Here is a 25698-nt window from a genome sequence, read left to right as displayed (position 1 = left end):
ACGGCCGTCGGTAATAGGGTCGCTGGCGGTGATGGGAGGTAGTAAGAGGCAGAAGCTTGATGGAGGTTATGGAGTTTCTGGTTCTTGGAGGGAGAAGAGAAAGAGACGTTGAGGGTGAAAGGGGACGCGAATGAAGTTAGGGTTCTCACGTTAGGGGGTTAATGAATTCAAATCCACACATGTGCGTAAGTGACGCGCGAGCGTGGAAAGGGTGAAAATGGCGGCGACGTGTACGCGTTCATCACGCGTAGGCGTGAAGGGAGAAAAAAGAATATGACGCGTACGCGTGGAGGAAAATTGTGCGAAACACACAGTTTCAGCATACTTGTTGCACAACTCTCTGGAATTTGTACTGGGGTAGCATTGAGGTACGATGCGTGTGTGTTGGTCACGCCTACGCGTGGAAGGCCAGAGGTTGTGCGCCTATCACCCCACCCGCATGGTTCCAGCGCAACTCTCTAGTTTTTGTACCAGAGGTTGTAGCATTCAATATTACACGTGTGCGTCGGCCATGCGCACACGTGGGACAATTTTTTATTTTTTATTTTTTGAACCAACAAGCTATCGAATTAATGCCAAACATTATTAAACAGGTGAAACCACAACTTAAACCAAATAATCCCAACTAAAATTGAAAATCCAACTTATTACTAATATAAATAAAAGAGAAAATAGGAAGAATTTACTATGGTGGGGTGTCTCCCATCTAGCACTTTTAGTTAAAGTCTTTAAGTTGGACATTTGGTGATTTCCTTGTCATGGTGGCTTGTGCTTGAACTCATCTTGAAATTTCCACCAACGCTTGGATTTCCAATAAGCTCCAACATTTCCAAGTGAATTCACCAAACCTTGATGAAGTTATTCACAAGCTTTGAGCTCCCAAAATTGATCATCTTGTATGCCGTGTTTCTACACCCGTCTTTAAGTGGATCATCATTGTTTCAACCGGGTCACAAGTAATCCGAATTCTCAATGAAGTACCAAACTCTTCTCTTAGATCCAACCAATTGATCACTAGTCCAACCCTTGCATCTAGTTCTTGAATTCTCAACCTTGATGAGTCTTGATTTACAACTCAAACCACTAAACATCCTTCTCTTATGCTTCATTCCACAAAACCTCCTAAATTGACCATCCATTTCAAGCTTACCATACTCAAGTGGGACAATAAAGCTAAGAGTGATAAGTTTTACCCACTCAATTGAAGGAGTAGATGGCAACCTAGGTAGAGAAGTTTCCAACGATCTTGACAAAGCATATTCAACTCCTGTCCAACCTTGCCGAAGAACTTCCACCTCAATGTTGCTTTCAATTTCATCGAGAGAAGGTTCTTCAAATTCAAGAGATTCACTTGTGGATGCAAATTCATCACTAGGGAAACTTGATTCATGATCATCATCACCAAGGGAACTTGCCTCTTGATCTATTCCATCCAATTCTTCATAGGGAATATGCCTTGGAAGTTATGCACCTTCTTTCTTAACCCATTTTTCCAGTCCAATGGAGGGAGATTTAATTGTAGATAGAAATTCATCAATTATTGAATCCATCTCTTGATCAACCTCCTCAAAGTCTTCAACCATGATATGCTTTGGAAGTTGTACACCCTCCTCATTATCAAATTCAAACTTCTTGGAAGGAGGCTATATGAGGTTCCCATGGACTCTCAACATCTCCCAAGTCTTCAATCACCTCTTCCTCTTCAACAATTACGTCTTCCTCCAATTGTTCTAGTACAAAATCACATTCCTCATTTCTACCGGAACTTCTAATCTCTCCTTCATGCTACGCTCCTCATTAAATTCTCCACATGCGGACATAGGTATACTTTGAGTGTCAAAGCGTAGGAAGACTAAATTATTTACTACCTCGGTCAAGGTAGCCACGAATTCTAGTGTCTTCCTTTGAGTTTCATGTTGCTCATGAAGTAGTGAAGCAAAAAAAAAATCATCTATTGGGACTTGGGGTGGATAGGAGGGTTCGTTAATTGGGAGAAAGGACTCACAATAGGAAGGTGGTTCATCTTGATAAGGATATAGAGATAGTGTATAGTGAGGTAATTCTTGGGAGTAATTGAGGTGGTTCTATGTATGGTTCAAATGGCTCATAAGGTGGTTGGTATGGTGGATATGTATTAGGGTCATATGGAGGTATTTGGTGGTATGAGCCTTGTGAGCATGGTTGGAGATTATATTGAGGAGGGGGTTCATAAGCATATGGTGGTGGTTATTGGTAGTCACAAGAAGGTCCACCATAACCATTGTCTTGGTATGCATCATGGGATGGCTCTTGATCATAATGCACCGGAGAGGGTTGTTAACATGGAGGTTGTTCATAAGCTTGAGACTCCTCCCACCTTTAATTGTCCCATCCTTGATACATATTTTCATTGTAGCTTCCAGTTATAACCGAAGAGAGAGAAAAAAAAGAAAGGAAAAAGGAAGAGGGACTTAGTGAGTCACGTGACTCACACCCTATCCCCAACCCCAGTTATTTTCTCCCGAAACCATTCCCTCTCTTTTCAATTTCATTTCTTCTTCTTCTTCTTCTTCTTCTTCTTCTTCTTCTTCTTCTTCTTCTTCTTCTTCTTCTTCTTCTTCTTCTTCTTCTTCTTCTTCTTCTTATTAAAATCATACACTATCATTAAACCCACTTATTTCATTTTACTTCCCACTCCTTCTCTTCTCTATTTTATTCATTCAAATTTTATTTATCAAATCCTTAAATCATGGAGTTTCAACTTGATTAGTGAGGAAGGTATTCAACTTTTGAGTTTCAATTATTATTGAGACTTCAAGGTAACTCTTTGACTCAATAATTAGCCATATCCCCAACTTTTGTCATCTCTATATTTATGGATATGTATAAATCCGAATTAGGGTTATTAGGATTAGGAAAATTTGGGGATTTTGGTCAAGATGAGTAAGATTATGTTAATTGACAATGTTAGTAGCTCACAAACATCATTATTGTCATATTTTTAGAGTTGTAGAGTTATTGGACATCATTTGGTAGCTTGTTGGCGCGCTCAGAGTTGCTTCCGGTTCTTTAAAATCAAGTTGTGAGTGGATATTATATCTATAATTATTTTTAAATATATTATTATCAATATTTTTGTTGAATCATTAATTTAGGAGTTTGAAAATATTTTATTATTGTGATTTTTGAATTTTTGAAATAAACATTGATTTGTGAAATTTACAATTTTATAAAAATACACACAAGACGATATTTATATATTTTGTAAAGCATACATGTTTTCTTATTTGACTTTATTAAATTTTAATTAAATTTTAGTATGCATTCTTATATACATTTTTTATTTACTATGAAAATTTAGTAATATGTTATAATTATTAGAGATTTATTATAAATGATTTGGTTTGGATTAGTTTGGGAGACTCTGACTAAAAAACCGTAGTTAACGACGGTTATGACGTTAACTTATATGCATCTAACTTGGACCTCAGCTAGCAGGGGCATTGCTAGCCCAACGTGTAGGCCACACATTGGATTTGTTATACCGTACGGGCACACTAGAGGAAAAGGCTACCCTTAGAGGTAGAGCCGCCTTAGGTGTGTAATATTTGATTTGATTTGGCTTCTGGAATGAGAACTCCCATTTCAGTTCATCCGCTTAACTACTTATCTATTTGTTTGCATAATTAATTAATATAAATTTCTCATCTCTGAAAGGAAATATAATTTTCAAGGTAAACTCTGTATTGTCTCGTGTGGGTTATAGATGTAATGTTTGCTCACTGAGTTGCAAAACTCACCCTATTATATTCCCATATTTTTCAGATACAGGAGTCATCCCAGGTTCCATTCCACCTGCCCTCAGTAGATCTTAGTCATTTTGGTGAGCCCTTCTTCTTTCCAAGGGCTAAGTAATTATGTAATGGAACCTTTGCTCAAAATTTAGATTATGTCACAGGCAGGATTCTCGTGTGTATAAATGCGTATTTTGGATATATTTGGTTGTGGATATAATTGGAATATGTTGTATTGTTGTCTTTGGAAATGGATGTTTATTATTGATACAGGAAGATACTTTTTATATGGGTAAGGTCCTAGAAACAGAGGAGATTCTGTCCATTTTTCTGAAAAATTAGGTTGTTTAGCTTGCTGAAGGACCTGTTCCTTGAGCGCCAGTTATTGCTTGGTTCGGGTCATAACAAAGTGGTATCAGAGCTTTAGGTTTTCCTGTGTAATATGGAGCAAGTGTTCTTTAGTAAGATCACAATTGTGCAAATGGAAGCCGGCCTATAGGAAGTTATCCTCAATCTTTTGGTCTCAAAATTCTTTCTGTATGTCCTATTATCTTTGAACACCATATACGTATGTCGTTGGTAATCCAATCGCTTATTTACTCAATAGGTGGAAGATGCCACCTAAGAAAAGACGTGGGAGAGCTGTTAATGCTCCTGATACTTGCTGAATCCAGTAGGGCAGTTTCTCCGCCACTTGGAGCGCTTCGACAAAGGCCAAGGAGCCAAAGGATAGATGATAGGCGCGAAAGAGAGAACCCCGCAGTAAGAGAGGCTCAACCGGACTTAGTGGCTGAATTAAGGGGAATGAATCAAACCTTTAATGCGGTATTACAGGTCCTAACAAATCAAAATAGGGGCGGAGCAGGAATTTCTAGTATGCCAAATCCTCAGCCTCATAGAGTTCATCAATTGTTTGGGGATCAAGAGCCGCCAATTGAAAAGTATTTGAAGTTGAATTCGTCCACTTTCAATGGAGATTTATTGGATGAAGATCCACAACAATATCTAGAGGATGCAAAGAAAGCTATTTGAGCTCTCAAGTGCACCAAGGAATGGGCTGTTGAGTTAGTATCCTACAACTTGCGTGGTTCAGCAAGATATTGGTATGAGTCTCTTCTTGAGAGCAAAGAAGCAGCTGTACTTCCTCCTCCTTCTTGGGAAGAGTTCACTGAAGAGTTTCTTGCTCGATTTTATCCAGCTAACAAGCAAGCAGAAGATGCAATTTCCTTTGAAAGATTAAGGCAAGAGAATATGACAGTGACTGAGTATGCTAAGGAGTTTACTAGACTTTCTAAGAGTGCTCCGTACTTGGTGAATTCAGAAGAGATGAAAGTTCTTCGTTTCGTTTGTGGATTGGCAGAACCTATGTTCACTACTCTTATGCATGAGGTTGGACGCATGTCTTATAAGGATGTCCTAAACTCTATCTCTGGAATTGAAGCTGGGATAGTGGAGAAAAATGCTTTTAAGGATGTTGGTAAGAAGCTTAAGATGAAGGGACAATTTTCTGGTGGAGCTAGTTCAGAAGGATTTCAGTCTCATCATGGTCAGACTAATCAGCAAGGTTATTCAGGTTATCGAGCTCGTCCTCAAACATCTTTCGGTGGGGTTGCTTCTTCTGGATCTGTTCCTATGAGTGTTTCGAGTCCAAGACCTTTTGTTGGGGGCATCCCTCAATCTAGCAGACATGGTTCTAATCAGACAAGACCAACTAAATCTTACTGCCAACAGTGTGGGATCTACCATTCCGGTATATGTTTTAAGGCTATTGGTGCATGTTTTGGTTGTGGTCAATCTGGTCATCTTAGGAGGGATTGTCCAAATCCTAGATGAGGCTTTGCTCCAGGTATTGCACATCCTACAACACCAATGCCATCATCTTCAGCTATGTCTATTAGAAATTCTTCTGGTCCTAGTGGTAGAGGAGCTAGTGGCAGGGGTCAGACTTATAACAAAGGAGGGAGCCAAAGAGGAAGAGGTCAGACACGTGTGTATTCTTTAACACGTCAAGATGCTCAAGCTTCTAATGCGGTTGTAGCAGGTACTTTACAAGTTTGTTCTTTAAATGCTCGAGTGTTATTTGATATAGGTTCTCATTATTCATATGTATTTCCACATCTTGCATCTCATTTCGATAAACAACCTGAACTGTTATCCCACCCATTTCATGTTGGCACTCCACTTGGAGTCTCCACGGTGGATCGAGTCGTGTTTTGGTCTTGTATTGTTAGAATTAATACAGTCAAAACCTTAGCTGATTTGATCCTTTTAGAACCAATGGAAGATATTGATGTCATCCTAGGCATGGATTGGTTAGTAGCTTGTCATGCTGATGTGGGCTGTTACTCCAAAACTGTGAAGTTTGACATACCGGGTATCTCACCTTTTATTTTTAAGGGTGATGACTGTCCCACTTTAGCTAGATCATCTCATCTATGAGTGCTATGCAATTGATGGATAAGGAAAACCAAGGATTTCTAGCAGTTGTTAGAGATGTTGATGCCGAAGCACCTAGTCTTGATTAGGTTTCTATTGTTAGAGAATTCCCTGACATGTTCCCTGATGAGCTACCGGGGATGCCGCCTGACCGTGAAGTTGAGTTTTCCATAGAATTGGCTCCGGGGGTCCAACCTGTGTCCATTCCTCCTTATCGTATGGCTCCAACTGAGTTACAAGAATTAAAAGTTCAATTGGAAGATATGATAGAGAAAGGATTCATTCATCCTAGCACTTCTCCGTGGGGAGCTCTTGTTCTATTTGTAAAGAAGAAGGATGGAACGATGCGACTATGTGTAGATTATCATCAGCTCAATAAGATAACTGTTCGTAACAAGTATCTATTGACAAGGATTGATGATTTTTTTGATCAACTTCAAGGAGCTACATGTTTCTCGAAACTCGACTTGCATTCAGGGTACCATCAATTGAAGATAAAAGAGGAAGACATTCCAAAAACTGCTTTTCGTACTCGCTATGGGCACTATGAGTTCTTAGTAATGTCCTTTGGTCTGACGAATGTGCCTGCAGCTTTCATGGACTTAATGAATCGAGTCTTCAAGCCTTTCTTAGATCCCTTTGTTATCATTTTCATCGATGATATGTTGGTGTATTCGAAAAGTGCTACGGAGCATGAGTGTCATTTGAAGATTGTGTTACAAACCTTAAGGGATCACAAGATTTATGCTAAGTTTTCTAAATGTGAGTTTTGGCTTGATCAAGTGACATTTTCGGGCATGTGGTATCAAAAGATGGAATCATGGTGGATCCAAAGAAGGTTAAAGCCGTTCAGAAGTGACCAAGTCCTACTACAGTGATAGAAATTCGTAGCTTTTTAGGGTTGGCTGGCTACTATCGGCGATTCATCAAGGACTTCTCGAGAATTTTGGCACCATTAACCAAGTTAACTCAGAAGAATGTGAAGTTTTAATGGTCAGAAGCTTGTGAGGAAAGTTTCCAGAAACTTAAGGCTTGTCTAACCTCAGCACCAATTCTTGTTTTACCTTCTGGGTCTGGGGGATTTTCAGTCTTTTGCGATGCATCTCGGATAGGACTTGGTTGTTGTTTATACATCGGTTCGAGCTATAAAGGACCGGGTTGGCCGACCTCTTAGAAGGTTGGCCCATTACTGACCCCTTCACAAAGAGCTCGGACAAAATGCCACAGAGGCCCAAATAAGCCCAACCGAAGGGACACAACCCAAATCTAAAGGCAGCAAAGCCTAAATAAAGATAAGGCGGTTCCCCTTAAAGATAAGATGACTTCACTCAAAGATAAGATAAGATAACTATCTTATCTCCAGAAAGGTCACTCCACACTATTATAAATACACTGGAGCACCCAGGTATAACTCATACTCTGATTCTGCACTAAAACCTGCCTAAAGCACGTGCTAACTTAAACATCGGAGTCTCTTGCAGGTATCACCACCCTCCGGTGACGAAGGATCAGCAGCACTGCCAAGTCCAACAGGTCAGACACGACAACTCCGGCCACCAGATCCAATAAATTGGACACAAAAGCTCCAGCTGCCAGATCCAACAAGTCAGACACGACAGCTCCGGCCGCTAGATCCAACAAGTCAGACACAACAGCTCTGGCCACCACAACAGATCTCATCCGAGATCGACCTTCAGTTTCAGGTAACCCTCGAAACATTGGCGCCGCGAAAGTCATCCCATCATCATGGTGGACAACCTTGACAACGACCACGATTTTGATCTTGAAAACAGGACGCCGTATAAGAACGCGGACATCACACCAAAAGATACATCTCAACCAAACAGAGACAAGAATTCGCCAAATATAGAACTCTTGGATGCTCTACAAGCTCAACAAGATCGTCTCAAATAGCTCGAAAAAGAGGCCAAGCATCAACGGAAAGCCAAGAGGGACCTTCAGAGAGAAACCAGGCGATGCCGAGAGCTAGAGGATAACCTCCTAAAGTTTGAGGCTGATCTCAAAGCTAAAACCATTCAGTCTAGTCACGATGACAGCTCCTACAAGGACCAAGATCTCTTCACCAAAAAAATCATGAAAGCTAAAGTTCTAAAGGATTTTAAAGCTCCCGACATTACCCCAAACGACGGTACCTCCGATCCAAGCCATCATCTCAGTAATTTCAGAAGCAGAATGTATCTCACTAACGCCTCGGACGCTATTTGATGCAAAGCCTTCCCGACTACTCTAACAAAGACAGCAATAAAGTGGTTTGACAGTTTGCCTCCTAGATCCATCACAAGTTTTGATGACCTTACTAAAAAGTTCCTCGCCAGGTTCTCCATTCAGAAGGATAAAGCCAAACACGGTCTAAGCTTGCTGGGAATTAAAAAAGGAGATCGGGAAAGCCTTCACAGCTACATGGAAAGATTCAACAAAGCATGCCTTGACATACAAAGTCTTCTAACAGAAGCGGCCATCATGGGACTCATCAACGGCCTAAGAGAAGGACCTTTCAGCCACTCAATATCCAAGAAGCACCCAACATCACTAAACGAGGTTCAAGAAATGGCAGAAAAATATATCAATATGGAGAAAAACTCCCGATTGGGAGACAACTTAAAAACCGGATTCTCCTAACCCACCACGGGACAAGGATAAAGAATCCTGAAAGAAAGAAGACCAACCCATTGAGAAACCTATCTCTTGTGAATGTCTACCGAGAGACATGCAACACTGAGAAGATCCTGCCACCTCGCCCAATTAAACACAAAAGAGAAAGGAAGTCGGTCAGAGTATTGCAAATACCACCGAATCTACGGACATTCTACCAACGAGTGCTTCGACCTAAAGAATGTCATAGAAAGATTGGCACGAGAAGGGCGACTAGATCGGTTCTTAGCCAATAAAGCGGATGAACCGAGAAAGAGAAGAAGGGATGAAGAGGTCGGACGAGTTGAACGTCCACTTCACACCCCTGAGAGACATGTCATATAATAAATGGAGGATTCACAGAAGGAGGGATCTCCAAATCATCTCGCAAAAAATACCTTAAAGAGGTATATTAAGGAAGGGAGAGAGGTTTGAATAGACAACGGAGTGCGGACAAGCCTTCCGAGATTTCAAAAAATTCTTGGGGCAACCACCCATTCTTACCCGACCATGGAAAAGTGAAGAACTCACATTATACCTCATAGTGGAAAGTCGGGCAATGGCCTCAACACTAGTCAGAGAGGACGAAAGTGGGCAACAACCTGTCTACTTCATCAGCAAGGCTCTACAAGGGGCCGAACTAAACTATCAAAAGATAGAAAAGAGATCGTACAATTTGGGGGACCCTGGACAAAACCAGAGAACAGCTCGGACAATTCGGGGGACCTTGGACCAAACCAGAGAACAAGTCAGACAATTCGGAGGATATGAGGTCCGACATATACCTCAAGAATAGAATGCCCGAGTTGATGCACTTTCAAAACTAGCCAGCACCAACAGCTCAGACAATTCGAGGGATATGAGGTCCGACATATACCTCGGGAACAGAATGCCCGAGCTGATGCACTTTCAAAATAAATACCAAACATGGGGGCAATAATAGAAGCCTTATCCAAGAAACACTACAGAATCCATCAATCTCGAAGGAAGAAAAGGTCTTAACCATATCAGGTCAGGGTCGTTCCCCCGAAGTCAAGGAAGGAAAACAAACCATCTCCTCAGGATCCGGTGACACCAACTCATGATTCTTCTATCCCTACAAATTCTATAGAACCTCCTAAGTCGCACAGAGTACTCAGGAACACACATTAAAACAATGGAATCCAGCCAGTCAGACATGCCGTCCGGAATCTTAGTAGACATCTCAGCAATGTTTTTGCGGGAAGACATAGGTCAAATATTCCTACAGTAAGAAAAAGAAAATTGGGGTTATTACCAAACAACTCGGGCAAATAAGGAAACCACTCGGACAATAACAGCAAAACATCAAGTGTCAGATACGGCAGTAAAAGGGAAACCCCAGGACTCACACGAAAGTCCAGGGGCACCCTTTGGAGGGAACAACAGGGCAAGAACACAGAGAAGAGAAGTCGCCAATCTATACCCAAACAGTCCGAACACCTATCAAACAAAAGGTCAAAACAAAAGCTAGAACTTTTGTACAAAAGAAGTCAGGCAACGATGAAAAGAAATAGGAACAGCAACAAAACCCTAAGCAAAGTACACATTCTTCTCAAAGGCGAACGACAAAAGAAAAGTCACAACAAATGATCAAAGACGCAAACTTTTTGCATAAAGAACCAAAGTTCTTCAGAGCAAAAACCCAAATACAAAGTCAAAGCTTTACATCAAAAGCATGCACAGTTGTCAAAAGTAAAAAAGAGAGAGAAAAGAACGACTAGCTTGCAGAAAAGAAGATGAGAAATGGCTCAAATCAAAGACAACAAAGATACCAACTCCCAAACTCAAAGGGAAGAGCTCGACCTATTTCTAGAAGTCCGAGAAAGAGCTCGGATTAGAGAGAAAGCACTAAAACATCGAATGGACCTAAGGTCGGTCAGGAGAAGGGAAGCTAGCAGCCAACTGGAAAGGACCAAACCACGTTGTTTAGAAGTACTGGGGAAAGGTCACCACAAAGCGTCCGACCTCGAGGGGCAAGAGCTACCAAGGTCATGGCATGCCTGCAATCTAAGATGGGTGCCAGGCTAAGATCTAAAAGATTGCCCGACCTAGAAGGGTAAGCACTAACATGTACACCTCTTATTCATATCTTTATTTTATTGTTTAAAAGTTTGCAGATGCCCTAAAAAGTTTCCTACCAAGACGCATTAATCTGAGCGCGAAAATTCATCATTCGATTACAAAGCTACAGGTCGGCAAGATGAGAACTAAACTCATCGCCTGATCACGACAAGGTCGGCAAGGTGAGAACCAAACTCATCGCCCGATCACGACAAGGTCGGCAAGGTGAGAACCAAATTCACCGCCCGATCACGACAAGGTCGGCAAGATGAGAACCAAACTCATCGCCCGATCAAAGTGACGAAGTTATAGAAAGTAATCCATCGAAAGAGGCCTGACGAGATATGATTAAAAATGAAATACTAAAAATAACTTTGGAAGGACCAACAAGAAGAAGTCAGGCCAAACCGAGCAAAGTGACAAAAGTTATAAAAAGTAATCCATAAGAAGAGGCCTGACGAGGTCTGATTAAAAATGGAATACTAAAAATAACTTAAGAATGACCAAAGAGAAGAAGTCGGACCCAATCGATCAAAGCGAAAAAGTTATAAAAAGTAATCCATAGAAAGAGGCCTGACGAGGTCTGATTAAAAATGGATTACTAAAAATAACTTAAGAAGGACCAACAAGAAGAAGTCGGACCAACAAAAAGCATGCACTAAAAGGGACACAGCTTTGCCCAAAAAGCCACAACTCCACGACAAGGCTATCAAAATTGTCCAGACTAACTAAAAAGGTTCTACAAGAACAATAAAAAGTTGTCGGACAAGTTAGCCCCAAAGATCACCTCGACTAAGGAGAAAGCGGACAAAACCAGAAATGATCAAAAGAGGTCGGACAAGTAAAGTACCAACACTCTATAAACATCTCACAAAGCAAAGGTCAAAAGGCCAAAGCCAGAAGTGCTTCGCTGAAAGCTCGGATAGCATGAAGATGCTTGAGCACAACTTTCCCAAAGAGGTCGAAACTCGGAAAGCACAACCTCATGGAAAGGTCGAAGCTCAAGCAGGGGCACTGTTCATACATCGATTCGAGCTATAAAGGACCGGGTTGGCCGACTTCTTTGAAGGTTGGCCCATGACCAACCTCTTGGAAGGTTGGCCGATGGCCTACCTCTTAGAAGGTTGGCCCATTACCAACCTCTTCACAAAGAGCTCGGATAAAACGCCACAGAGGACCAAGTAGGCCCAAACGAAGGGACACAGCCCAAATTTAAAGGCCGGCAAAGCCTAAAGAAAGATAAGGCAGTTCTCCTTAAAGATAAGATGACTTCACTCAAAGATAAGATAAGATAACTATCTTATCTCCAGAAAGGTCACTTCATACTATTATAAATACACTGGAGCACCCAGGTATAACTCATACTCTAAGTCTACACTAAAGCCTGCCTAAAGCACGTGTTAACTTAAGCATAAGAATCTTTTGCAGGTACCACCACCCTCCGGTGACGAAGGATCACCAGCACTGCCAAGTCCAACAGGTCAGACATGATAGCTCCGGCCACCAGATTTAACAAGTCGGACACGACAGCTCCGGCCGCCAGATCCAACAAGTCGGACACAACAGCTCCGGCCACCACAGCAGATCTCATCCGAGATCGACCTTCAGTTTCAGGTAACCCTCGAAACAGTTGTGTATTGATGCAGCATGGCCGTGTCATTGCCTATGCCTCGCGACAACTCAAGAAGCATGAGCAGAATTATCCAACTCATGACCTGGAAATGGCAGCAGTCATTTTTGCTTTAAAGATTTGGAGACATTACCTTTATGGTGAGACCTGTGAGATCTATATGGATCACAAGAGTTTGAAGTATATATTTCAACAGAAGGATTTAAATTTGAGGAAATGGAGATGGATGGAGTTGCTAAAAGATTACGATTGTACTATTTTGTATCATCCTGGAAAGGAAAATGTTGTAGTAGATGCCCTGAGTAGAAAATCTATGGGTAGCTTAGCCCATATCACTCTTGCAAGGAGTCCAATTGTTGAAGAAGTCCATCAATTGGAGGCTGGTGGAATTCAATTTGACCTTGGAGAATCAGGAGTTTTCTTAGCACATGTTCGAGCCCAATCTTCGCTAATATAACAGATCAAGGCTGCACAATGTGATGACCCGAAACTAAAGAAGCTTATAGAAGATGTTCGCAATGGGAGGAACTCAAACTTTTTTCTTGATCAAGATGTTTTGCTTTGTGGTTGATGAGCGGATAATTTATACGCTTTTTGGCATTGTTTTTAGGTAGTTTTTAGTAAGTTCAAGCTACTTTTAGGGATGTTTTCATTAGTTTTTATGTTAAATTCACATTTCTGGACTTTCCTATGAGTTTGTGTGTTTTTCTGTAATTTCAGGTAATTTCTGGCTGAAATTGAGGGACTTGAGCAAAACTCTGAAAAAGGCTGACAAAAGGACTGCTGATGCTGTTGGAATTTGACCTCCCTGCACTCAAAATGGATTTTCTGGAGCTACAGAACTCCAAATGGCGCGCTCTCAACGGCGTTGGAAAGTAGACATCCAGATCTTTCCAGCAATATATAATAGTCCATACTTTATTCGGGAATTGATGACGTAAAGTGGCGCTCAACGCCAAGTACATGCTGCTATCTGGAGTCAAACGCCAGAAACACGTCACGACCCGGAGTTGAACGCCAGAAATATGCTATAACTCGGCGTTCAACTCCAAAAGAGGCCTCAGCTCGTGGATAGATCAAGCTCAGCCCAAACACACACCAAGTGGGCCCCGTAAGTGGATTTATGCATCAATTACTTACTCATGTAAACCCTAGTAGCTAGTTTATTATAAATAGAACTTTTTACTAGTGTATTAGACATCTTGGGACGATTAGTTCTCAGATCATGGGGGCTGGCCTCTCGGCCATGCCTGAACCTTTCACTTATGTATTTTCAACGGTGGAGTTTCTACACACCATAGATTAAGGGTGTGGAGCTCTGCTGTACCTCAAGTTTCAATGCAAGTACTACTATTTTCTATTTAATTCTCCTTATTCTTATTCCAAGATTTACGTTGCACTTCAACTTGATAAATGTGATGATCCGTGACACTCATCATCATTCTCACCTATGAACGTGCGTGACTGACAACCACTTCCGTTCTACCTTAGGCCGGGCGCATATCTCTTAGATTCCCCAACAGAATCTTTGTGGTATAAGCTAGATAGATGGCAGCATTCATGGAAATCCAGAAAGTCTAACCTTGTCTGTGGTATTCTGAGTAGGATTCCGGGAATCCGGAAAGTCTAACCTTGTCTGTGGTATTCCGAGTAGGATTCTGGGATTGAATGAATATGACGAGCTTCAAACTCCTGAAGGCTGGGCGTTAGTGACAGACGCAAAAGAATCAAGGGATTCTATTCCAACCTGATTGAGAACCGACAGATGATTAGCTGTGCTGTGACAGAGCATAGAACCATTTTCACTGAGAGGATGGGATGTAGCCATTGACAACGGTGATGCCCTACATACAGCTTGCCATGGAAAGGAGTAAGAAGGATTGGATGAATGTAATAAGAAAATAGAGATTCAAGAGGAGCATAGCATCTCCATACGCCTATCTGAAATTCCCACTATTGACTTACATAAGTATTTCTATCCTATTTTATTTTCTGTTTATTATTTATTTTCGAACTTATCATAAACCATTTAATCTGCCTGACTGAGATTTACAAGGTAACCATAGCTTGCTTCATACCAACAATCTCTGTGGGATCGACCCTTACTCACGTAAGGTATTACTTGGATGACCCAGTACACTTGCTGGTTAAGTTGAACGGAGTTGTGTCCACACATAACAAAGAGCCATTAAATTAATCTCATGCAAATACAAAGAGAATGAATCACAATTTCTTCCACCAGTGGTCAACGCTTATGTGTGCCAGATAACCACGACTTAAAGAAAGCTATTTTGGAGGAGGCTCACAATTCTAAGTATACCGTTCATCCAGACTCCAATAAGATGTATCAAAATTTGAAACAATTGTTTTGGTGAAAAGGCATGAAGAAAGACATAGGAGTTTTTGTTTCTCATTGCTTAACCTGCCAACAAGTCAAAGCTGAACATCAAAGACCTGCTGGGTTATCGCAACAAATTGAGATACCTGAATAGAAGTGGAAAAGGATTACGATGGATTTTGTAACAGGTTTATCTCGTAGTTTTAAAGGTTTTGATTTAGTTTGGGTAATTGTAGATAGAATGACGAAGTCAGCTCAATTTCTTTCGGTGAAAACAACTTTCAGTGCAGCTCGGTATGCTCAACTTCATCTTGATGAGATAGTTAAACTACATGGAATTCCAGTGTCCATTATTTCAGATCGCGGGCCCCAGTTTACCTCTCATTTTTGGAAATCTTTTAAAAAAGCATTAGGAACTCATCTAGATCTTAGCACAACTTTTCACCCTCAAATCGATGGACAATCAGAGAGGACGATGTAGACATTGGAAGACATGGTAAGGTTTTGTGTTCGCATAATAAGAGAACATTTATTAGCAGCTCAGAGTAGGCAGAAGGCTTATATTGATAACAAAAGGCGTAACTTAGAGTTTTCAGTGGGATCAGGTATTTCTTCGAATGTCGCCTATGAAAGGAGTGATGAGGTTTGGGAAAAGAGGCAAGCTTAATCCTCGTTACATTGGTCTATTTGAGATTTTGGATAGAATAGGTGCAGTTGCTTATTGCTTGGCACTACCGTTTGAGTTGTCTATGTCCAGTTTTTCACGTATCAATGTTGCGCAAATACCTTCCCGACCCATCTCATGTGCTTGCACCACAAGCCATAGAGCTAAAAGAGAATTTATCGTTTGAAGAGGAACCAGTGGCTATCAATGTTGCGTAAATACCTTCCCGACCCATCTCATGTGCTTGCACCACAAGCCATAGAGCTAAAAGAGAATTTATCGTTTGAAGAGGAACCAGTGGCTATAGTTGATCATCAAGTAAACAAACTATGTTCTAAAGAGATAGCATCTGTGAAAGTTGTTTGGAAGAATCATTCGATAGAAGAAGCAACTTGGGAAGTGGAGGACGCTATGCGCGACAAATATCCGTATTCGTTTGAATCTGAAGGTAACTATCACACTTATCCCCGTATATAAGTTCGAAATTTGGGGACCGAATTTCTTAAGGGGGAGAGAATGTTATAACCGAAGAGAGAAAGATAAAAAAAAGGAAAAAGGAAGAGGGACTTAGTGAGTCACATGACTCACCCCCCTCCCCAACCCCAGTTATTTTCTCCCGAAACCCTTTCCTCTCTTTTCAATTTCATTTCTTCTCTATTCTTCATCATCATCATCATCTTCTTCTTCTTCTTCTTCTTCTTCTTCTTCTTCTTCTTCTTTATCCTTTCCATCTTCTCACATCTTCTTCTTAAAATCATACACTATCATTAAACCCACTTCTTTCATTTTACTTCCTACTCCTTCTCTTCTCTATTTTATTCATTCAAATTTCATTTATCACAACCCTAAATCATAGAGTTTCAACTTGATTAGTGAGGAAGGTATTCAACCTTTGAGTTCCAATTATTATTGAGGCTTCAAGGTAACTCTTTGACTCAATAATTAGCCATATCCCCAACTTTTGTCATCTCTATATTTATGGATATGTATAAATCCGAATTAGGGTTATTAGGATTAGGAAATTTGGGGCTTTTGGTCAAGATGAGTAAGATTATGTTAATTGCAATGTTAGTAGCTCACAAACATCATTATTGTCATATTTTTAGAGTTGTAGAGTTATTGGACATCATTTGGTAGCTCGTTGGCGCGCTCAGAGTTACTTCCGGTTCTTTGAAATCAAGTTGTGAGTGGATATTACATCTATAATTATTTTTAAATATATTATTATCAATATTTTTGTTTTATCATTAATTTTGGAGTTTGAAAATATTTTACTATTGTGATTTTTGAATTTTTGAAATAAACATTGATTTGTGAAATTTACAATTTTATAAAAATACACACGAGACAATATTTATATATTTTGTAAAGCATACATGTTTTCTTATTTGATTTTATTAAATTTTAATTAAATTTTAGTATGCATTCTTATATATATTTTTTATTTACTATGAAAATTTAGTAATATGTTATAATTATTAGAGATTTGTTATAAATGATTTGGTTTGGATTGGTTTGGGAGACTCTGACTAAAAAATCGTAGTTAACGACGGTTATGACGTTAACTTAGATGCATCTAACTCAGATCTCAGCTAGCAGGGGTGTTGCTATCCCAATGTGTAGGCCACACGTTGGATCTGTTATACCGTACGGGCACACTAGAGGAAAAGGCTACCCTTAGAGGTAGAGCCGCCCTAGGTGTGTAATATTTGATTTGATTTGGCTTCTGGAATGAGAACTCCCATTTCAGTTGATCCGCTTAACTACTTATCTATTTGTTTGCATAATTAATTAATATAAATTTCTCATCTCTGAAGGGAAATATAATTTTCAAGGTAAACTCTGTATTTTCTCGTGTGGGTTATAGATGTAATGTTTGCTCACTGAGTTGCAAAACTCACATTATTATATTCCCATATTTTTCGGATACAGGAGTCATCCCAGTAGATCTTAGTCATTTTGGTGAGCCCTTCTTCTTTCCAAGGGCTAAGTAATTATGTAATGGAATATTTGCTCAAAATTTAGATTATATCACAGGCAGGATTCTCGTATGGGTTATGTTATTTTGAATTTTGAACTGTTTAGATAGTAATTCTAATTTGGTTATGTAAGACTTATGAATTTAACTATATACTCTAGTTATCAACTTGATATATATATATATATGCGTATTTTGGATATATTTGGTTGTGGATATAATTAGAATATGTTGTATTGTTGTCTTTGGAAATGGATGTTTATTATTGATACAGGAAGATACTTTTTATATGGGTAAGGTCCGAAAAACAGAGGAGATTCTGTCTATTTTTCTGAAAATTAGGTTGTTTGCTTGCTGAAGGACCTATCCCTTGAGCGCCAGTTATGGCTTGGTTCGGGTCATGACAAAGTGGTATCAGAGCTTTAGGTTTTCCTGTGTAATATGGAGCAAGTGTTCTTTAGTAAGATCACAATTGTGCAAATAGAAGCCGGTCCATTTTCACAAAGTGTGACGTCACTAGAGGCCTATAGGAAGTTGTCCTCAATATTTTGGTCTCAAAATTCTTTCTGTCTGTCCTATTATCTTTGAACACCATATACGTATGTCGTTGGTAATCCAATCGCTTATTTACTCAATAGGTGGAAGATGCCACCTAAGAAAAGACATGGGAGAGCTGTTAATGCTCCTGATACTTGCTGAATCCAATAGGGTAGTTTCTCCGCCACTTGGAGCACTTCGACAAAGGCCAAGGAGCCAAAGGATAGATGATAGGCGCGAAAGAGAGAATCCCGCAGTAAGAGAGGCTCAACCAGACTTAGCGGCTGAATTAAGGGGAATGAATCAAACCTTTAATGTGGTATTACAAGTCCTCACAAATCAAAATAGGGGAGGAGTAGGAATTCCTAGTATGCCAAATCCTCAGCCTCATTGAGTTCATCAATTGTTTGGGAATCAAGAGCCACCAATTGAAAAGTATTTGAAGTTGAATTCGTCCACTTTCAATGGAGATTCATTGAATAAAGATCCACAACAATATCTAGAGGATGCAAAGAAAGCTATTCGAGCTCTCAAGTGCACCAAGGAATGGGCTGTTGAGTTAGTATCCTACAACTTGCGTGGTTCAGTAAGATATTGGTATGAGTCTCTTCTTGAGAGCAAAGAAGCCGTTGTACTTCCTCCTCCTTCTTGGGAAGAGTTCACTGAAGAGTTTCTCGCTCGATTTTATCCAGCTAACAAGCAAGCAGAAGATGAAATTTCCTTTGAAAGATTAAGGCAAGAGAATATGACAATAACTGAGTATGCTAAGGAGTTTACTAGACTTTCTAAGAGTGCTCCGTACTTGGGGAATTTAGAAGAGATGAAAGTTCACCGTTTCGTTCATGGATTGGCAGAACCTATGTTCACTACTCTTATGCCTGAGGTTGGATGCATGTCTTTTAAGGATGTCCTAAACTCTGCCTATGGAATTGAAGCTGGAATAGCGGAGAGAAATGCTTTTAAGGATGTTGGTAAGAAGCTTAAGATGAAGGGACAATTTTCTGGTAGAGCTAGTTCAGGAGGATTTCAGTCTCATCATGGTCAGACTAATCAGCAAGGTTATTTGGGTTATCGAGCTCATCCTCAAACATCTTTCGGTGGGATTGCTTTTTTTGGATCTGTTCCTATGAGTGTTTCGAGTCCAAGACCTTTTGTTGGGGGCACCCCTCAATCTAGCGGACATGGTTCTAATCAGACAAGACCAACTAAATCTTACTGCCAACAGTGTGGGATCTACCATTCCGGTATATGTTTCAAGGCTATTGGTGCATGTTTTGGTTGTGGTCAATCTGGTCATCTTAGGAGGGATTGTCCAAATCCTAGAGGAGGCTTTGCTCTAGGCATTGCACGTCCTACAACACCAATGCCATCATCTTCAGCTATGTCTATTAGAAATTCTTCTGGTCCTAGTGGCAGAAGAGCTGGTGGCAGGTGTCAGACTTATAAAAAAGGAGGGAGCCAAAGAGGAAGAGGTCAGACATGAGTGTATGCTTTAACACATCAAGATGCTCAAGCTTCTAATGTTGTTGAAGTAGGTACTTTACAAGTTTGTTCTTTAAATGCTCGGGTGTTATTTGATATCGGTTCTCATTATTCATATGTATTTCCACATCTTGCATCTCGTTTCGATAAACAACCTGAACTGTTATCCCACCCATTTCATGTTGGCACTCCACTTGGAGTCTCCACGGTGGGTCGAGTCGTGTTCGGTCTTGTGTTGTTAGAATTAATACGGTCGAAACCTTAGCTGATTTGATCCTTTTAGATTGTTTGTCACTTAAGCAAACCCAATAAAATTAACAGAAGTATTTAAACCTTGGGTCATCTCTCAAGGAATTGTAGGAAAGTATAGTTTATTATTGGCTATGGAAAAGTATATTTTTTGGTTTTGTAATAAGAAACAAGAAAGTAAAATGGTAAGAAAATAAACTAATAACTAAGGAAGCTCTTAGCAAGGAAAGAGAATTAGAAGTGATATCCTCATTATCATCGTTAATTGTGATGGTAAATGTAAATTGCTTTCACTTAGTTATCCTCTAACAAATGAAGGAAAGTCAAGCGAGCAAAATCGACTTAAGTTCACAAGTCCTAATCAAAGACTAGATTTAGTGAGACTCAATCCAACTAGTAACTTTCAATCACCAATCAACAAAAGAATTTTGATAACTCAAGAGTCTCTAATTAATCAATCCAAGTCAAGAACATAAAAATCTAATTTAAAATCCAACCAAATATTTTATCAAACACTTGGAAGGCACAAAATAAAAATATAGAAAACTAACAAGACATAGCAAAATCTAAGACTAACAATTGCAAGAGGAAACAATAACAATAAATTAAAGAAAGCAATCATAAACATGAAGGCATAAATTGCATTAATATGGATTAAAGGAAACAAGAAGAATTCATAAACTAAATTGGCAACATAAAGAAATCAACAAGTAGGTTGCACACGGATCGGATCGGATCGGATATAGCCTAAAATACTATTCGATCCGCACTGTACTCATCGAATCAGATCGGATATCGAGTATTGATGAGCGGATATTTTATATGCTTTTTGGTAGTGTTTTCATATAGTTTTTAACATGTTTTATTCACTTTTTATTATATTTTTTATTAATTTTTATTCCAAAATCACATTTCTGGACTTCACTATGAGTTTGTGCGATTTTTTGTAATTTCAGGTATTTTCTGGCTGAAATTGAGGGACCTGAGCAAAAATCTGATTCAGAGGCTGAGAAAGGACTGCAGATGCTGTTGGATTCTGACCCTCCTGCACTCAAAGTGGATTTTCTGGAGCTACAGAAACCCAATTGGTGCGCTCTCAATAGTCCATACTTTACCCGAAATATGATGGCCCAAACTGGCGTTAAATGCCAGCCAGAGACCTTTTTCTGGTGTAAAACGTCAGAACTGGCACCAAAACTAGAGTTAAACGCCCAAACTGGCACCCAAGCTGGCGTTTAATATTCCTTTTATTTATTTTCTCAATTTGGTTTATGAACTCTTTATGTTTAGATTGATTTTCTATTTAATATAATTTGAGGTATTTCAGAATTATGATAGCTTTCCTTTATTTATATAAATAATTTAGATTTTCCCCTTTTGGCTTTGGTTGATTAATTGGTATCTTTGCTGATTGATTTAGATTCCTATAACTCTAGTTTTTCCTTAGAAGTTGACTAGGACTTTAGGTGTTAAATTGATTTATCCACTTGACTTACCTTCATAGTTAGAGGTTGACTGAGTGGGAGCAAAAATATAATTCTCATCACCGTTGATAAGGATAACTAGGATAGGACTTCCAATTTTCATACCTTGCCAAGAGTTTTCTTTGCTATTGATTTAATTCCCTACAATCTATTTCCCTTGTACAACCTTTTTAAAATCCAAAAATTTTGTTTTCCATAACCAATAATAAATCATACTTCCCTGCAATTTCTTGAGAAGACGACCTGAGGTTTGAATACTTTGGTTTATAAATTTTATTGGGTTTGTTACTTGTGACAACCAAACGTTTGTACGAAAGGATTTTCTGTTGGTTTAGAAGCTATACTTACAACGCGATTATATTTTCATATTTCTTTACTGACAGGAAATCCGACTGTCAAAATGGCGCCGTTGCCGGGGAATTACAAACGTGTGCCTTATTATTGGTTATTGTAAATACTTTTCAAAAGAAAATTCAGATTTTTATTTTAACATTTTTTATCTTATCTTTTCTTTCAAAAAATAATATCTTTTATCTTTTCTTATCTTTTTTTTTTCAAAAATCATATCTTTTTCAAATTTTTTTCTTTTTGTTAGTTTTTATTTTTATTTTCTCTTACTACTATGAACTCTCACCCCTTTGGCTACGAGTATGGTTACAATTATGTTGCAGGAAGAGGAGATTATAATGACAACATGCACCATGGTTGGAACAATCAAAGATGGGAGGAGCCACAAGGATTTGATCAACCCTCATGGCAACAACCACTCCATTATATCAACAACCATTCTGTACTGCATGTCAAGGCAATGGCTATGGTGAGCACTCTTTTGATTATCAACAACCACCACCTTATGCCTATGAACCCCCTCCTCAACATAACCTTAGACTACCATACTCACAAGCCCCTTTCCGCCATTCACCTCCATATGACCCTAACCCTCAACCACCATACCAACCACCTTATGAGCCATATGAACCATATATAAAACCACCCAAATTCCAACCCAATTACTCCCAAGAACCACCACCTCAATATTCACCATCTCCATATCCATCAATCTAAGAGCACTATGATCTTACTTATGATAGCCGAGCCCAACAAGAATCAAGGGATCATCTCAAAGAAACAGTGGAAAAACTTCATGCAACCCTTCGCCAACTGGATCAAGCAATAATTCGATTACCTTCCCGACGTTCGGACATTCAAGGAACCCCCATGGCTTCATTTGGAGAATCTACTGAAGAATGTGGCATGAAGGAGAAGTTAGAAACTCTGGTGGACAGTGAGCAGCACGATGTTGTATTGGAACAATTGGAAGAAGCTACGCCTGCCATTGAAGAGGAAGAAGTGGTTGAAAACTTAGGAGATGCAGAACCTCCATGGGAAACTCAAGTCATAGAGCCTCTTTCTAAGACATTTGCAATTGATGTTGAGGAGGGTGTACAACCTCCAAGACATATCATGGTTGAAGACTTTGAAGGGGATGATCAAGAGATGGATTCAATCATTAATGAATTCTTATCTACATTTGAATCCTCTCCCATTGGACCTGACATGGAGATTAAAGAAGAAGAAGCACAACCTCCCATGTCCTTGGTGAACAATGAAGAAGAAATTGAATTGGAAGAAAGCTACCAAGAGGAAGAGGTTGATATTGAAAAAGCTTGCAAAGAGGTAGTAGTTGTCAAAGAAGAACACAAATGAGTGGAGCTTGCGAGTTCATTAGAAACCCTTCCCCCTAAGTTTCCATCATCCTTCACAACATTCAAGTGGGTCAAATTCATATCCCTTAGGTTTCTAATTCCACTTGAATATGGGCTACTGGAGACGGTTGGTCAACTTAGAGCTCTTTGTGGCATTAAAAGTAAGAGGAAGATGGTCAGTGGTAAGAATTGTCCTACAAGGTTCATTATGGTTGGAAGCTTTAAGTTTAAACGCAAAGGTTGGTGTAAAGCTCAACTGAATGGGTCTAGGAAGTTGTTTGGCCACTTTAGTGAGAATTCAGATTGCTTGCTACCCGGATGGAATTATAATGATCAACAAGAAGACGGGTGCAAAAGCAAGGTTTGGGATCCCGAAATTCAGTCTAGAAATCAACACTCTTGGGGCCTTGTCACTTGTTTTAACTTACTTGAAGGCTTTCTGCACCTAGTTTGGGATCCCGAAGGTTACTGGAAGTACAAACACTGGTGAGGATTCCTGGATGAATACAAGCACAAGCCACCATAACAGGGAGCTTGCCAAATGTCCAACTTAAGGACTCTAACTAAAAGTGCTAGGTGGAAGACAACCCACCATGGTATGATCGTTCCTTTTTCAATTATAATTTTATTTAGTTTTGTTTGTTTTTTAGTTTTTTTTTTATTTCATTGAACCTCAAATTATTCATAACATCTGCATCAGCATCGGCATACTACATTCTGCATTTTGCATAAAAAAAACAAAAAAAGGGGTGAACGACGCACAAGCGTCTACGACGCGCACGCACCGTTTGTGCAGCGAAACTGAATAGAGAGTTGCGCGAGAGACGCGCGGGAGTGGTGCGTGGTGCACAAGCCACACCACGCCCCCTGCAAAAAGTTCAACCCACGCGTAAGCGTTACCGACGCGTCCACGTGGGTGTGTAAATCGGCGTTATTGGGGTTTCGCACAGAAAGTTGTGCGGGAGTGCGGATGGCCTCGTGCGTTTTGCACGATCCCTAATCGCGCGTGCGCATGATGGACGCTCTCGCGTCCCTCCCCTATACGCTCACCCACGCGTCCGCGTGTGTGACGCGTTCGCACCGTTAGCGCCGTGCACCTTGCATGCAGCACACTGCCTAATCAGTTATATTTTCTTCTCTTTTCAAATCCTATTTCTTTCTTCTATTCCTCCCTCTTCTCTTCTTCATTCTTCTTCTACCTTTTGCACTTTTCTCCCCTCCCTTCTCATCCTTATTCTCTTTCACTTTCTTCTACTTAATTTATTTGCACACTTTCATTCATCTTTTAATTGCGGCATTGAATTATTTTTTTCTTAATTTTCTTTTTAGCATAATTATTTATGGTCTCTTTTTCTTTCTTCTTCATGCATTTTTATGTTGGTGTTGGAACTTTATTTATATCTTACACTATTGCTTGTGGATTATTATGGAGTAGTTTGACAATTCATATTAATTGTATTCGGAATGCTTGCATGTTCCAATTTCATTCTGTAATACCTGGCCTAACCGAAATTAATTAAATAATGAGTTAAGTAGGAGCGAATATGGTTGGAAGATTTGGCAATTGGAATTTGATGATTTCAATATGATATTTGGATTCAGTGAATTTTTCCGAATCGGAAAACATAGTTTTCTGCGTAAAAGCGCGTAGTGGAATTTTGATCGGCAGCACCGGATGAGACCTGTCTGGTACTGCAGCTGAGAAAATTGATTATGAGTAAATAAGATTAAGAAATGAGGAATTATAATTAGGGGAGGTAGAAATATTTGAAGTGCGATTTAGAGCGCTAATCTTAAAGGTTTTGGTCCAAAATTGGGCCAACGGACAAAAATAAGTGAACTGGGCCTAAGTGGGCTCAAGACCCAACGTATATAAACATTAGTTATGAGTATTTCAGCTCATTTTGCTCTAAAGAATGAGTGTTGGGCGCTGAATAGAGAAGAGAGAAGAGAAGAGAGAAAACCTAACTCTCTTTGATCTTCAAACCACCATAACTTGAGCTACGGAGCCCCGATTGACGAGCCGTTTGCGGCCACGCATCACTCTTCTCATCCTCTACAATTCTATCTAAGTTTTGTGGTGAGTAATCCACTGTCCTCTTCCCAGTTTTCATTTTCCTCTTTAAATTCGAATTTGGTTTGGGTTTTGAGGAAACCTTGTGATTTTGATTGTTTAGGAGTGCTCTAGTATGAGCCATGGGTGATATTCATCACAAACTTCAGTGGATTAAGGTAAGAAATCCTCCAACCCTTGTGATTTGTCATTTTTATGAGCCCTAGGTTGATGTATGTATGTAATATTGGTTATGTTAGTGCATTTGATGGTTTTGGTGCACAATTGGGAGATTGGTGTTGCTTGAGGAGCTTTGGTGAGGCTTGGGGCTAAGGTTGGTGGAGACTTCCAAAGAAAAGGCTCAATTGATTTGGCTACAAGAGGTACGGTTTAAGTTTCATTTAAGTACCGTGTGGTGTGATGAGAATTCCTAGGCTAGATGCCCCTAGGATTAAGTTTGGATTGTGTAAATGGTTGGTGCTAATATGCATAGTTGGTATGTAATGTGAATTGATGATTGGGTTGAGAATTGTGTGTCCTTGTATGCTTGGTGTATTGAAAATTTGATGATTTGGGTAATGAGTATTGAATTGTGATTTATGCATTTAAATTGTGAAATTGGGCCGGAGGCCGT

The 25698-nt window shown here is 39.7% G+C and overlaps 1 pseudogene; it reads left to right on the top strand.

Annotated features, from left to right (window-relative positions):
• Positions 1–5642: 5642 nt before the first annotated feature.
• LOC127744979 (uncharacterized) lies at positions 5643–19573 on the top strand (annotated as a pseudogene).
• Positions 19574–25698: the final 6125 nt, after the last annotated feature.

The sequence above is a fragment of the Arachis duranensis genome, chromosome 2 (assembly GCF_000817695.3).
Source record: "Arachis duranensis cultivar V14167 chromosome 2, aradu.V14167.gnm2.J7QH, whole genome shotgun sequence".
In the NCBI taxonomy this organism is placed as follows: domain Eukaryota; kingdom Viridiplantae; phylum Streptophyta; class Magnoliopsida; order Fabales; family Fabaceae; genus Arachis; species Arachis duranensis.
The sequence above is the reverse complement of the archived record's forward strand: the minus strand, read 5'-3'. Positions and strand labels throughout refer to the sequence as shown.